This window comes from Hyaena hyaena, unplaced genomic scaffold, assembly GCF_003009895.1.
Source record: "Hyaena hyaena isolate Hyena2069 unplaced genomic scaffold, ASM300989v1 scaffold_852, whole genome shotgun sequence".
Taxonomy (NCBI): Eukaryota; Metazoa; Chordata; class Mammalia; order Carnivora; family Hyaenidae; genus Hyaena; species Hyaena hyaena.
Genome location: NW_024081485.1, coordinates 255,074 through 271,293, shown reverse-complemented (window position 1 = coordinate 271,293; position 16,220 = coordinate 255,074). Strand labels below are relative to the sequence as shown.

The 16,220-nt window shown below is 43.1% G+C and overlaps 1 long non-coding RNA gene across 1 annotated transcript in view; it reads left to right on the top strand.

Moving 5' to 3' along the window:
- LOC120222241 overlaps positions 1-16,220 on the top strand; it is a 74,252-nt gene that overhangs the window by 53,690 nt on the left and 4,342 nt on the right. Inside the window, exon 3 of the long non-coding RNA XR_005525996.1 lies at positions 11,210-11,407. This is a non-coding gene — a long non-coding RNA (uncharacterized LOC120222241). The remainder of the gene's footprint in view (positions 1-11,209; positions 11,408-16,220) is intronic.

The window sequence follows — 16,220 nt, the reverse complement described above, 5'->3', positions numbered from 1 at the left end:
AGGAAATGTGATTTGCTGGACAAACAACAAGCAGGATGGAAATACGCCATCCCCAAGCTTATCTTTTTGATTCCATCAATAATGCAAGCCCTGTCTCCTTCAGAGGGGAAACTGAGGAAACAATGGAGAGTGTTGTTCAATACAGTTCCCACCCCACCCCACCTCACGTCAGGCACATCCTGGGCCAGCAGGTGTTTTCTGTTATTTCCTGGTTTAACATTCTCAAATGTGGGATTAACTATATCATCATGAACCCAGAAGAGCTTTGGCAGTGAAATTCATAGATTTTAGTAAATATATTGACCCACACAAATATGCAAATCTGACTCAGCCTCTCAGCTTATGTGCTGGGTTGTCTCTGTTGTCCCTGCTCATCCATTCTTCACCTTTCTGGCCCTGCTTTGTGCCCAGGGAGACTGCCTGTGCGAACTGAGTCGCAGTCCCTTGTTCATTGGTTTCTGCTTTCGATGTACTGATGAGAAGCACCTGCAAGAAGAGAGGTTTGTGGCTTTATTCCCCAGGCTCCCTGCCTGCTGGGCTGTGGCTGGCAGCAGCTTCATTTCTCTGTGGATTCAGGATAGTCCTACAGCTATAGGAAAAACCAACCACTCTCCTTCCCCTTTCATGCCTTGGGGTGTTAGAGCTTTCCAGTTAGCCTGGGTGCTTCACTATCCTGTGCTAGCCCTTTATTAACTTCTCTTCAGTCATCTCTTCTGAGCGTACTGTTTGATCCCTGACCCAACCCAATCTAGACTAAATCTAGCTGGAATCTTCACCCTGAAACAGATCAAATATACAATTAAAATTTTATCATGGTCTTGATACCCTTTTCCACACACGCAACCTCCAGTGGTGCCTGCTGCCAACACACTTTTCCAAAAGACAGTATAAATCCCTGCAAACCTGCCTTAAACAAACCTCCAATAGCTGGGTTCATTTTCTGTAATTCTCTAGTGTTTATTTATCAAAGACCCCTTCCCCGAGGCTCACAGAAATGTCTCATTGGTATAAATGCTCTTCAGTTCCATTTTGAACTTTAAAGGCAAACAACCTGGAAGATGAAAGGATCAGAGGAACCAATTTTGATGCCTTGATGGTTTGACTAATTCATTGAGAGATGGTTGTAGAAAGTTGCCGGAGATGTAAATTACTGCATTTCTAGGCAACCCTCCCCTTCAGGGAGGCGATTGCTGTTCTGTAAGCTAAATAGTCACAATAAACAGGCACTCCAAGTAGACAGGTGAGGACACTTGGTGCCCATCTCTCCACCAGATACACATGACACGGTGACCTAGCGCCCTACCCCATCCCTTCTCCTCTGTTTCCACCTGCGGCAGAGGCATGAGTGAACAAAGCCCAGAGATTCCATTAGGACGAAGGGACCCTAGTCAACACAGGAGACCACCATGAATACCTGATATCAGTTTGGACACCTGCTTTAATTAAACACTAAGTGGGTTTTATTCACCGAAGACTGTTCTAGTTATATCACTTGTCCTTCCTGGGCACATCGCTTCTACACTTGTAGCTGATCCACTCTACCTATTCCCATTCCAGCCCCCATACCACACGCAGCCCTTGTCTAGTGACCTTGATGCATTTTCCCACTCTGACCACATGTGCTATCCATGCCCAAGGAGTGTGCATTTCATCTACGTCTCCCTACTCTGTGCTCTTCTCCCCACCCCCACCCTCAGCTCTCGGCAGGACCCCCTGGACCAGTCTACTAACTTCATAACTGGTGTACCCTCCTGCCATCTGCACTCCCCTCTCCCTGGCACAGCCAGAGTTAGGGTGATGACTTGTGATCCTGTCCCTGATACCCTTCTACTTGAAATCCTTCAAAGGCTCCCCATCGCTTTGAGGATAAAGACCAAAAGCTTTATAAACTGCCCACCACTCCTGTGTCATCTGATGCTGTGCCTCCCTCTGCCATGGTCTGAGTCTCTTCCTTGGGTTTTCTGTCTGAGCTTCAAACTTGCCATGTTCTGTTTCAGCTTATGTGCTGTGCCTTTGCCTGTACTATTCTCACCACCACAACACTGACCTTTACCTAGTAAACACCTTTAGACTCTGCCTCAAACCCCATCCCTAGGGGCAAGTCCCTGTGACACACTCCCCTGCCATGCTCACGAGCTGTAATTATACAATTAATTGAGAGATTGGTGCCCAGTTCTTCCACTAGAACGTACATCCTGTGAAACCAGGAATAGTGTCTGTCTTTGTGTACTTGGCATTGTGCCTGGCACATGGGCCAATCTCAAAAAAGACTTGCTGAAAAAAAATCAATGGATGTTATCACTCTCTTTCCTTTAATATCAGCTAGGGGTGTCAGCACCTCCCCAGACCAAAGAAATAGAGGTCCAGGGTCTGGAGAGATGTAGACAAGGTACTGATCAGAGTTAGGGGGTAAACTAGATTGTTCTCTGACAACCAGCAGTTCTCTGATTTGGGGGATATTCATATTCTCTTGTCTCTTCGGTCTATGTAGACACTCCCCCAGTCTGGCTCTGCTTGTGCCAGTGTTGCTATGTCCATGCCCATACACACCCCAGTCTGTGACTATAAGAGCCCTTCTTCCTTGTGACCCCAAAGCCTCACTTATTCTTGGGCTGGGAAACCTGAGCCTCCCACTTCTAAGCTTGCTTCTGAGCAGATACAATAAAGCACTTGTATCCAGGAACTTCTTTTCCTCCCACATTATTGGCAATGCAAATGATAGATTAAAGTACAAGCAGAAAAGGTTTTGTTCAGAAGTTTGAGGTTTTTAGAACCATCCCCAGGGTAATAAAATGGAGAAGGGAAAACCAAACACACAAGCCCTTCCTTCCATTCCCCACGTGTCGGCCAAAATTGCAGCCTAAATGATGTATAAGAAGGAAGGGAGCCAGGGCTGGACAAAGGAATTGTATAAACCAATGGTTCTCAAACTTTAGCGTGCACCAGGATTATTTGGCAGGCTTAATAAACACAGATGACTGGACCCCATTGTCAATATTTCTGATTCAGTTGGTCTAGGGTGGTGCCCAAGAATCTGTATTTCCAGCAAGCTTCCAGGTGAGGCCAATGCTGCCGGTCTGTGGGGACCACACCTTGAGAAATACTGAGCCACACTGCACTGCCTCCCCACATACGCTAATTTTCAGGTGTATTCCAATTATGTGGTTGTTGAAGTCCAGGCTCGGATTGAGTAGGTTGGACTGGAGCTTGGTGCCCAGGCTGCCGCAGTGAGGACCACATGCTCAAGAGCAAGGCTCAGGTCAGCCGTCACCTTCTTGAGCCTCAGTTCTCTTTGATAGAGATCACTTCCTTCCTTTATGCCTTCTTGGGATATTAGGGGATATTTTGGATGACCTTAGAAAGAGGGGTCATTTTAAGCAAAGTTTCCAAGGTATCACTGGTCTAGCCAACAGGAACCCAATGCCAGGGGAGGCTTTTTTCTTAGAAGGAAACCTGGTCTTCCTTTATCCCTCTTTGCTGAAAAGCCCCTTACTCAGAGTGCTGACGGGCCTGAAGAGGAAACACAGTGTAAGAGATATACCGACACACCTGGGATATATTGCGTGTTTGGTTCCAGGCCTCCACTATAAAGCAAATATTGCAATAAAGTGAATTAAATGGATTTTTTGGTTTCCCAGTGCATCTACAAGTTATATTTACACTATACTGTAGCCATTAAAAATGTGCAATAGCATTGTCTAGAAAAACAATGTATACACCTTAATTAAAAATATTTTATTGCTAAAAAATGCTAACCATCATCTGAGCTTTCAACAAGTCATTCTTACTGAACACACATATATATATGTATGCATATATATTAAACAAATATAATAATAATGAGAAGCTTGAAATGTGAGAATTATCAAAATGTGACACAGAGACACGGAGTGACAAATGCTGTTGGCAAATGGTGCTGATAAACTTGCTTGATGCACGGTTGCTGCAAGCCTTCAGTTTATAAAAATGAAACAAAATGAAACAAAGCAAAACAAAAAGCCCACAATATCTATGAAGCGCAATAAAGCAAAGCGCAATGAAATGGAGGTATGTGTGTTTTGGCAGAATCATGCTGCCAGGTCAGATAGATGGATAGTGTCTTTCTACTGGTAGGTGGATCTCAGTGAGGCTATAAAAGGTTAGGGAGTCAATGTGGAAAAGTAAAACTTTGTCCTTTGTAAGAGAAAATTACGTGTTACAGCATATCATTTAAAAGTATGAGCTCTAGGCTTACATGTTTAAATGAAATAGATTTGGTAAACCGTTGACCACAGTGCTTGGCTCTTAGTGAGGGCATAATGAATGATGGCTATTGTTATTTTTTAACAGGACGTACTAATCATAGTAGAATCAGAATCCATATCAAGAGGAAGATGAGTAGCCTAAGAGCCTATAGAATAAAACAGCAGGACTCTTCAGCCATGGGACCTCCTGTCCTCTGCCTGCTCAGTGCCTGGCCCACAGAGATACTCGGTACACATTTGCTGGATGGGAGGAAAGGATTACACAAGTCTATGTGAGTTAGTTGATGGGAGGATTTGAGCTCATGGAAATCTTCCAGAGGAAAAAACTGATGAAACACCTGAATTCTTTAGTGGTTTTCAGGTCCTGAGGAATCTTGCTCAGTTTCTTTATACAATTGGTCGAACTGCTACTTTACAGAGTCATTATAGAAACACTTGACAATGCATGCCAAAGTGCTTGGTTAATTGTAAAGCACAAATCAAGTATTAGCTGCTTTAATCAAGTGGAGCAATTACCGAACAGATCCTTTGGGTTGTGACAACTTCAATGCTGAGGCCGAGAGTAAAGGTTTCTGCCCTCAAGGCAATGACATATTGACTTTGCCTGTTAGGTTGGCTCTTGTGTGCTAGAAAAATCTCTGGACTTCTTCATATTGTTTGTTAAATGGGATATGACTCTTTTCAGAAGGCCTGAGTACAGGTGAGTGAACAGGTAAAGCCACTGAGAAGGAAGAAGGGCCCATGTTGGTGGGTAAGACAGGGTGCCCCTGAGCCTGGCTGGTGAGGAGTGGCGCTCAACCCTCCCTCCCTCCTCTCCACAGCCTCCTGCACCTCATTTATTGTTAATGCTGTTTCCACTGGCTCATTTGCAAATAGCCTGAATAAAACATCAGAGCAGGGAGGGGGGCAGCGCCCATGGCCTTCCATGACTGCCTCTGCTCTGCCGCCTTCCTCCCCTCCTTCCCTTTTCTCAGTTTCCTTCTCTCTTCATTACTCTGATTAACAGTCGTGATCTAATTGGGTTGTCCTGAAACAGCCAAATAGAACGCACGGGCTCTTGCAGGGACGGTGAGGAGAATGACTCAGGCCCAGCATTTGTTTTTGCTTTCTGTTTTCCTGGATGGAGGAAGGCGAAAAGCAAAGGCTGAATATTCAATCTTAGGGAGGAGATGTGGGGATCAAGTAGTGACTCTGCTGCTCCCAGGAAACTGCCTCAGCCCACAGGAGGATGGCAAGTGCTCAGCCTGGAGAGGACCACTCAGGCCCTGTCGGGTGGGAGGCCCCCTGGCTGCTAACACAGGGGACACCAATCCAGCTAGAGAGGCAAACCTAAGCACCATCTGAGACAAGCTGATTAGGAAAACCACAGCCATAAAGGCATATACTGAGCATGAGACTCAATCCATACCCCCAGCTGCACAGGGAACAGTTTCTGCTATTTTCTCTAGCTTTGCTTAATTACTGACTCTCCCAATTCTTCCAGCAACCACGTCCGTGTGTTTCCTGATAGCTTTCTCACTAAAAAGTGCATCCCTTAAAACACTATAATTTAGCACTGCCAATTTCTAAAACTGTGGTATGTCTTTAAAATCATTTTTAATCTACAAATTCCACAGCCTCCTTATTTTTTATAAATTTTCTGTTTGAGATCCTGAGCCTTTTAACCTGTCAACTTTCCCACAGTCTGGATTTTGCTGATTGCATATTCAAGGAACAGTTTAATATGTTCCAGTGAGCACTGTATTTCCTGCAAATTAGTAGCAGGATCCAAAGGCTTGATTAGGCTTAAGTTTGATCCCTTTGGCAAGATTATAGATGGTGGTGTGTTTTTCATCAGGAGGCACGTAATGTCTGCATGTCTGCTTTTTGTGATGTTAGCAGCTGTTGATGGTTAATGCCTAGATCCATTCATTCACTGGGGTGCCAAAATGGTGATGTTCTATCATTTCTTTTTCATTTATTGTTGGAATACTTCCACAAAGAGATGTTTCCTCTCATCTACAGTTTGGTTACCCAGTGGGGTCGTTCATGAAGGCAAGCAAAATGCTTGATTCTTTGTCTTTATGTATTAGCTTTCAAGACAATGAATAAATGATTTTCATCCTTCAACAATGATCAATTAAAATTTTTTTCTGATGTCATTAGAAACCTATGGCTCTAAACATATTTGATGGATTTAAATATATTTCTATAATTATTACCTTTATTAAAATACAAACTGTCCCATCTTTGGGAAGTGGGAGTTTCTTCTTTGGATCCTGAAACCTTTGGGCATGGTGCTAGTAGTCTTTGATACCTTTCCCACTATCCGGGATGATGAAGTTCAACTTATACACCTGCCCCAGACCCAAAACCAGCCCTTCTTCCAAGAAGCCCTGATTTCTTATAATGCCTGCAATGCTCAGTGCTAATTTGCTACAATATTAGTCACTGTTTTTAGTCCTTTCAGTGGACAGACCTAAGGAGTTAATGGGGAAAAAAACCTACATACAGTCAGTTCTGCTATAATGCTTGTTCTGAAAATGTAAACTTGTTCAAACACGATTGTATATTAAGGAACAATTTGAGCCTAACACAAATTTTGTGTTCGGCTATGGGGTGATTTCATGCAGGAGAAATATTGGGTGAAGGCAGAAAACTGCACCCAGCTGATCCACGCTGCTTAAGAAGACACAAAACAGTGTAAAAAACAATCAGGACTAATCTTTCCAGCAGACAAAGAGAAAGCACATCTATGCACAAGGGCCTTAAACCCAAATTGCCAAATCCTGCAGAAGTAGCATCTTTTGCTGTGCTGAGTGGCTGCCTTGGCGGTTTCGAATATGTCCAATTTCCAGCGTTTTCAGCTGTCAGGTGAAGCTACAAGTACAGACTAGAAAGCAGCAAAAGAATTTCCAGCAGTGACACAGAAGCTAACCGAAGAAGCTGTGCATCGGGTAACATTCTCGATGGTGATGAAACAAGGATCTATTATAAATGCAATGCTCAAAGGGCCTCCATCTCAAAGGCAGAAAACCATGAGCCAGGATTTAAGGCTACAAAAGATCTCGGCACTGTGGTGTTCGACACCATTGCCCAACAGAGGATAATGAGCAGCCGCCCACACACAGCTGGTATTGCAACTTTCTACCCAATTTCAAGTAAGCTTTCATCACACCCTTCCGATGTCCCCTTCCACAAGCAACCTTCAGGTCTTGATCAAGGCATAGTGTCATATTTAGTGTATTTATGTATTTCTTACCCATTTAACATGTATAGAATTGTGCTACCATCTTTGCTAAATGTCTACCCTTTTTTAAAAAAGTCACTGGTGATGTTTTTGAGTGTTGTACCCTTATTCCCATTTTTGCCATAACCCTTGTGGCTTTTATTGAATGGTTTTGCACACGGTGGTATTCTTAGGACCACACATGTCATATTCTACATGCACACACCTCATGAGTTCATACTGATCCTTCCAATTCAATTTCAGGGCTGTAAGACTTTTACTTACTCAACCTCCTCTGTAGTACATCTTTATCTCTTTTCCTCCATGCCAACATCCTGGTTCTCAAGGATGTAGGAGATGGTGGAACATTCCATAAGTACTCATTTGCTTTATCCCATCTCACACACACAACAGTATCAGAATAACAATACAAAAATTGCCACAACCTGTGTAACTATTGAGAACTTTCCCAAAGAAAAGCTCTGAGTGGTAGCTTTGAAGGATTGGCAGTGTCAAGACTGCTGTGAGGCCCCTCAAGACCTCATCCCAGACTCCGTTTCACTCCCCACTATTGGATTGAGCAAACCCCCTCCTAGATTCAGCTGCTGTTCTCAAGTTGGTTTGCTGTACTTCTGTCAGCCTTGCCTCCCTCCTTCTGCATCCTCTGATACACCTGCTAATACCCTGCAAATCTTGAAGCTATTGGTGGCTTGCTCTGCCTACTTGTGTTTTAGGGTTTCTGGGAGATAAGTTGTCACTTGGACTTGTTGGAAATGTTGCCTGTGGCTTTTTAAGTTTGTGCTATCTGACTGCTTCATCTTTCTGTGGGAATTCTGGGAGATTTAAAAACCGATGCGCTGTCATATGAATCCCTTATTTGATAAGCATTTTTTCATAGTTTGTCCTTGAATATCAACAGTGATTGTTTTTACATATATACAGGTGTTTTAAATTTTTATTTAGTCAAATCTATTTGAACTTGCCCTATTATTTTCATGTTTAAAAAGTCCTTGCCTATATAGATGTCACAGGAATATCTTTTTACAATTTCTTATGATATTTTAAGTGTATATATATATATATATATATATACTTCTTCATCTATCTCACTCATTTGAAATTATTTTATTAAATACTATGGGAGGAATATCTAAGTTAATTCTTTTCCACCTCAAACATCAAATTTCCCCAAATCCATTTGTTGAATTTGTAATTCTTCCTTTATTATAAATCAATTATAAATCTCAAGGTCTATATCTGGGTTATATCTTCTTAATATGTGTATTTTTCTAGTTGTACCAAAATGCTTATTTATTTTATTTTTCAGCTTAATAGTATATTTTAAAGTCTATGGCATGTCCCTCTTCATTATTTTCATTTTATTAAAAAAGAAGATCTTAGTTGCTTTATTTTTTTAAAGACTTTTTAAAATGTTCATTTATTCTTTTTTTTTTTTTTTATTTCTAGGAGAGAGAGAGAGAGAGAGAGAGACAGCGTGAGCAGGGGAGGGTCAGAGAGAGAGGGAGACACAGACTCTGAAACAGGCTCCAGGCTCTGAGCTGGCTGTCAGCACAGAGCCCGACGCGGGGCTCGAACCCACGAACCACGAGATCATGACCCAAGCGAAAGTCGGACGCTTAACCGACTAAGCCACCCAGGCGCCCCAAAATGTTCATTTATTCTTGAGAGAGAGAGAGAGAGAGAGAGAGTGCAAGTGGAGGAAGAGCAGAGAGAGAGGGAGACACAGAATCTGAAGGAGGCTCCAGGCTCTGAGCTGTCAGCACAGAGCCTGATGCGGAGCTTGAACCCATGAACCACGAGATCATGACCTGAGCCGAAGTCAGACACCCAACCTACTGAGCCACCCAGGAGCCCCAAAGCTTAGTTGCTTTCATCCACATAATTTCTTAATGAACTCCAGCAAAGGGAAAGTCCAAAGTTAACTTTTTGGGGTAGTCCTTTGGTTCTCTGACAATTTCCTTATTGAAAATTTGACCATGTCTACTTGTTTGACCTTTTCCAAATATTGTATAACATCCTAAGAGGTACTGTCCATGGCCACATCTCAGAATGGATTGGCAAGGCTCATGATAGCTTACTCAAGGCTTGGAAAAGAAGTGCATGGGGAGGTTTAGGCCAGATATTAGACTTGCTTCGTAGAATTGTAGGAGAGCCATTGAACTGGGGTATGCCATCTGAAAGTCAGGATTCAACCAGGCAGACAAGTCTTCTTGTGCCGAGAGATTTAACCTTTCCAGTTATGATTCAGGAAAGTGCTCAACATCTGTAGGTCCAAGATGAAGAAGAAGTACCAAGCTTCAGTTTAGAATAAATGCTTCTTACAACCAGTAACACACATTTGTAAGAGCTGAGTGAAGTTAGGACTATGGTATGAAACTATAAAACAGAATGAAGCTAATGGAATTACAAGAACTTTAATCCATGATCATCATCTCTCAAGGTGGCCAAAACCAACTGACTTTCACAGCCACAAGCCACCAGTAACAGTATAACATATTTGCATTCTAGAGTTGATTTTTTCTTTTTTTTTTTTTTTTTTTTTTTACAAATAGTTTATTGTCAAATTAGTTTCTACATAACACTCAGTGCTCATCCCCAAAGTGCCCTCCTTCATGCCCATCCCCCCCTCCCCCCCACATCCATCAGTCCTCAGTTTTTGTCAGCATTCAAGAGTCTCTCATGGTTTGCCTCTCTCCCTTTCCCCCACCATTTCCGCCCTTCTTCTCCCCCTTGTTCCTCCGTCAAGTTCCTCCTAATCCTCCTATACGTGCAAACATATGATATTTGTCCTTCTCTGCCTGACTTATTTCGCTCAGCATAACACCCTCAAGGTCCATCCATGTTGCTACACATGGCCAGATTTCATTGTTTCTCATTGCCATGTAGTATTCCATGGTATAGATAAACCACATCTTCTTGATCCATTCATCTGTTGATGGACACTTAGGCTCTTTCCATGTTTTAGCTATTGTGGAGAGTGCTGCTATGAACATTGGGGTCCATGTGCTCCTATGCCTCAGCATTTCTGTATCCCTTGGGTAAATTCCTAGCAGTGCTATTGCTGGGTCATAAGGGAGTTCTATTGTTAGTTTCCTGAGGAAGCTCCACACTGTTTTCCAGAGGGGCTGTACCAGTTTACATTCCCACCAACAGTGCAGGAGGGTGCCCGTTTCTCCACATCCTCGCCAGCATCTCGAGTTCTCTGATTTGCTCATTTTAGCCATAGAGTTGATTTTTTCTAAATGGGAATTTCAGCTCTGACCTTGTGAGGTGACGCCTGACAGTTTATGAATGCCTTCTCTTGTCTGCCTGAGACAAAACCAAAAACAAAATTAATATGTCTGATAAATGGAATGTAAAGACTCCCATCTTGTAAATAAACTTGGAAAAATATTCTGGAATATTTTCTATAAAATACCAGCCTGGAGCCTCAGTTGAGATTCAATAGATTTTATTTTATGTGCAGCCTGTTGTTTAAGTGGATAGGAGTCAAATAGTAAAACTCAGCCTTCAGGAAGATGCAGAGAAACTAAACTGAACAGGCTGCTCATGTCTGTCGGCAGTGAATCCTCTAGTGACACTGGCCCATGAATCTTTCTCTGTTTTTTCCCTTTCCAGCAGCAAGAACCTTCAATGTACCTGCAAGAGAGCATATTCACTGATTCTCTTAACTTATTCAAACTTACACCTTCGAGAACTTATGAGGCTGACCACTTCCATCTCCCTCATTTTGCAGCCTAGAGAGAAGACCTGTGGGCCTGAGGAGGTGGAGGGACTTGCCTGTGAAACTGGTCTGCAGAAAAGCCAGTCATTGCTGCAAAATGGCAGCTGCATTCACAGAATCCACTCTTCTCACTTTACAGATGGGCCAAATGAAGCCAACAACAGGAGACTTTTGAACAAACTACCAAGAGATGTTCTGGGAATTCTACTGGTAATAAAAGCATCACATTGGTTCTTCAGAAGAACCAGAGCTTATGAATGGTCATTTTTATATAAACTGCCCACAGGGCTCTCTCAGAAGGTGCAGCCCTATAAACACCCACAACTAGAAGAAATAAACAGTGCATTTTAATCATCTAAAGGAGCCTATTGGTTTTAAGGAATGGTTTTAAGCTAGGAGGGCTGTCATTACACTGTAAGTAAAGTCAATACATTGCTGAGTCCATGAATTAATTAGTGTTTAAATAATAGAAATGACTATCAGTTACAAAACATTACCATGAATTACTTGCTGTGCAAACAGTTTCTTTTGCTATTATTAATAATTCTAGCTACTGATTTTCTGTAATTGTAAGCCACAGTGTTCCTTTGGGTGAACAGCAGAGCAGATTTAGACTGCTGAGTCAAGTTCCCACTCACACCAATAAAAGTCACCGGGTGCCCCTGTCCCCCTTCTGCTGGCCCTTTAAGGCTAGTTTGCTTCTAGCCTCCATTCTCTGCTGTCCGAGAAATCTAAGAGAGTCAGTCAGTTGGTATTTGCTCCTTATGGTCAGAACCAGCTTTGATATTAAAATCAAACATCCAAGAAAATGCCTGAGGCAACATTTTCTGTTTCTGAGCCGTGACTTGCTCCATGATATCATTCCACCTTGTGTGAGCAGTTCAGCAATGGTGGAGGGCAGATCTGGCTGGGTAATAGATGATAGGGGGACTGGTGATTTATTAGGAGGCCTGAGCCTCTGGTTTAGAGGATCAGAGTTCAGGTCCCTACTCTTCAATAATCTCAGTATGGGATTGGGGATGAGTTATTTAACCAATGTGAGGTTTCATTCTCTCCATTGGGAGAAGTAGACCATGCTCCTTGACATTCATTTCACAAGGAAACGAATGAAGATTACAGCTTGGCTTGTATTTAAACCCTGAATAAGGTATACAATAGATGAAAAACTTTGCTCTCCTTTTTCCATTTAAAGTAGTTGTACATTAACTCTCGAGCTGATTCTAATGGGGTCAACCACCTATCCTGTGTGAATAGGGCCCAACAGACAAAGGTGGTGCAGGCCCTGGGTTCCTTGCTCTCCAGGTCCCCTCTGAAACCCATATACAGCATCCGGTCCTGCCTGGTAAGAGCTAGTACTTACTGGTTGACAAGCACCATCCTCAACCTTTACATGGATTTTTCTCAGTCCCTTCAGCAACCCTATAAGGCAAGTCATCTTTACATACTGTTTACATTAAAGAAATAGAGCCACAAAAAGGTTATGGCCACAGAACCAGCAAATGAGAGATATCAACACAGGAGAACTCTTCACCACCCTGCTGACCTACCAAATATACAACTGTCATTCTTGGAGTGGACTTTGGCCCTGCACCCCTGCCTTCTTCCCTATTCAGCAACCAGAGTCTAACAACTTAGAGGGCAATTATCTCACATCAAAGGGGCCTTCCAAGCAGAAGGCCTCTTCTTCCTCCAGGAAGCTCTCCCTGGAGCTCTCATGGCCCCCTGGGCCCACCCTGTCCTGGCTCTCAGCTCAGTGACCTCACGTGTCTGGCAGCTTCTGGAGGACAGGGACAATTCAATGTTGAGTCGTCAGGCTCTCACCCAAAGTCTGCCACTAGTAGGTAAATGTTTGTACAGCAAATAAACCTTTTTCTCTCACACTATCCCCCCCAACATAGGCACATGAGGATTCACAAACTTCAGCTGCCCAAAGTCCCAGAATGCCTCTAACCAATAATCCTTTCCACACCTGCCCTCAAAGATGGCTGCAGGGGGTGGAGAGGGGAGAGAATGGCTACTCTAATTCTTCTGGGTTGGCCTCCACCAGTTTCCCCTCTGCATCTGCTTCCCCCGGATGCTTGATATCTTTTTCAAGCATCTACTTCTTCCAGGGGACTGGATGGAGTAGAAAACAAATGGAGTCCCAGAGAGCAACAGGATGCCTCTTTCTACTCAGTCACACCTTTACCTCTGCCTGTGTGCCACTGTCACCCTACCAACCACACGACCCTATCTTAAAAGTGACTGCAATAAAGCAGGAAATTAAAAGCAGAAAGGCCATATTCTTTGGCTGATCTGTCTATGTAATAAATGCTACAAGGTGGAACAGAAATAAATTTATGAACTATCTGAGCAGCAATTCCTTGATTTCAAAGTAATACAATCGTGGGGAAATGTCAGTTCCAATTGAAGAGGAAAACAAACTTCTGGTGTTCCTCAACCTGAGCAATTGCTGAGGTCATAAATGTGGTCATTGTTTGAGAGCCCCAGGAGATCCTGTGCTGGGCACTGTGGCCATATGTGGTTGCATGTGAGCCGTGCAAGGCTTTCACGCCTCAACACACTCACATTCTCCCCCCTCTCCAGCATATCCTCCTGCCCTGCCTCTGAGGGTTATTGATATTTCAGCCCCTACCTGGTCTATAGAACTCAGAATCCAGAACACAAGGGGAAAGAGACCACTATGTGTTGAAAGCAGGCGTCACGATGGGTCCCGACAGCAGAAGCCAGGCTGGATCGATTAGAGACTTCCAACGGATTGAGAAAATTCACCCCAGTCAATGGGAAATGAGTCGGAGGGACTGTGGACAGCCCTGGCATCTATCAGACACTGCTTCTCCTGGACTTGTCAGGCTTGCCAAGGCCTCTTGGTAGAGTGGCATGGATGACATGGTAACCTGCTGCAGGGAAACCAAAGTTCTTCTCCAAGGCACCACTCACCCAGAGGAACCAGGAAAGGATGATGTCCCAAAGTGCCCTGAATCTTGCTTTTGCTCACTTTTTGAACATCTCCATGAATCTCAGCATCTGATCTTGGGGTTAGGGCATTGTTGACTTTCTTGGGCAAAAATCTCTTTCCTTTCTTTGGAAATTAGGTAGATTTTTTTGTGTTTCCTTATAAATTCTTTACTTCTTTCTTCACCAGTTTTCTGCACAATTGACCACACCCTCCTTTTTTAGAGCCCTCTTATTCTTTGCTCCCAGACACTACGCTCCCTGGGTATTTCTTCTTCTCTTTGGCTACTTTTCCTTGGTCTTCTTTGAAGACTCTTGTTCTTCTGTCCTTGAATGCAGCTTCCTTAGAATTCTATCCTCCACATTTTTGCTCTATACTTTTTCCCTAAGGGGCTTTGTCCAGACCCATAGCTTTGGATGACCACCTGTATGTTCATTTACGGCCCCACTGAGGTCTTTCCCAAGCTCTAGGTCCATGTCTACTGGACCTCTCCTCTTGGACATCTCACAAGTGCCTCAAATTCAACATAACTAAACACATCATCCTCCCTCTGTGTTCTCATCTCAGTGAATAATTATCCAAGGAAGAACCTCAGGGGACTTCCGTAAGTAACTCCTCTCTATACCTACTATATCATAGCAGTTCTGTTTTCTCATATCTTTTGTATCTGTTTTTCTCTGTCCCCATCCTCATTACCTTGGTTCAGGTGACTATAAGTTTCTCCTTCAGCTACAGCAGTCTCTTAATACACCACTCTGTGTTGAGTGTAGCCTTCTCTTAGTTAGCACTTGCCACAATGATGCTGCAGACTGAAGAATCTCAACATCCCCTAAAGACAAAAACAAAAACATTAATTTCTCTCTTATGTGTTTGTGGGACAACTGAGTTGGCTATGCTTTAGGCTCTAATAGCTGGAGTGGTTCTGCTCCATTTGTCTCCTCTCTTCCTCCGGGACCCAGTGAACTGGCCAGGGAACATTCTTCTCATGGCAAAGACAGAGGTACAAAAGAGCAAGAGGAAATACCCATGGTCTCTTAAGGCCTAGGCTTAGAAATGGCACATGATTGCTTCTACCCACATGGTATTGGCCAAAACAAGTCACATGTTCTGGCCTAAAGTCAAAAGGTGGAGAAATACATTTGGCTCACTATGAGGTCACGGTGTGGATGCACGGAGCAGTAAGCAATAGGGCTAACAATGCAATCAATCAGTGGACCTCTCTAATCCATTTTCCACCCAACAGCTAGATTTCTAACACACAAATCTGATTATGTAACTCACGACTGTCCTTGAGAAAGAGTCTGAATTCATAATGTGACTCCAGTCTATCTCACTTCTCACACCACCAATCACTCTGGTCCTGCCATATTGAACTACATTTATTTTCAAAATTTGCCTGAACTCTTACCTCTAGGTCTTTTCACAGCTAGTTTCTTCATCTGGAATACTTCCTCATCCTCTTCTCACCCCATAACTTAGTCCGCATCTCATGCATCATTTGGCTAACCCCCTTTGTCCTTCAGTTATATTTTAAGTGTCACATCCTCCAAACATTCTCTGTGACCCCAAGATAAGGCTATCCTTAGGCACATTCCTTGCTCCATGTACTTGCACTTATAATAATACTTAACCATCCCTATTGTAATTACCCAAGGATAGGAACTGTGTCTTAGACCCAGTGCTTAGCACCTGTGCCAGGGATATGTAGGTATTTAATAAATAACTTACAATGGATGATTCCCACATAGGAATCTGTCCTTGAATACAAATTTTAATGTCTTTGCTTATTTTTGACACAAATTAGATAAAATTAGAGTAACTGTGTATTTTAGAACCATGATTGTTCTGGTCCAATTGATGAGAAGATTAGCTTGATAAGCATCTCAGATCTAAACAAAAAACTTGCTTTGTTCTGAATGGAGAGCCACCTATTTATGTGTTAGCACACTGAAAAATAAATAGCAGCTAATGTTTTTGAGACACACACCGTTGGTTGCCAACCCAATAGCTATTCTCCTTCTTCTGTTTCAATAGAGCACCAGTTCTGCTTGGAGTGACAATGTGCTC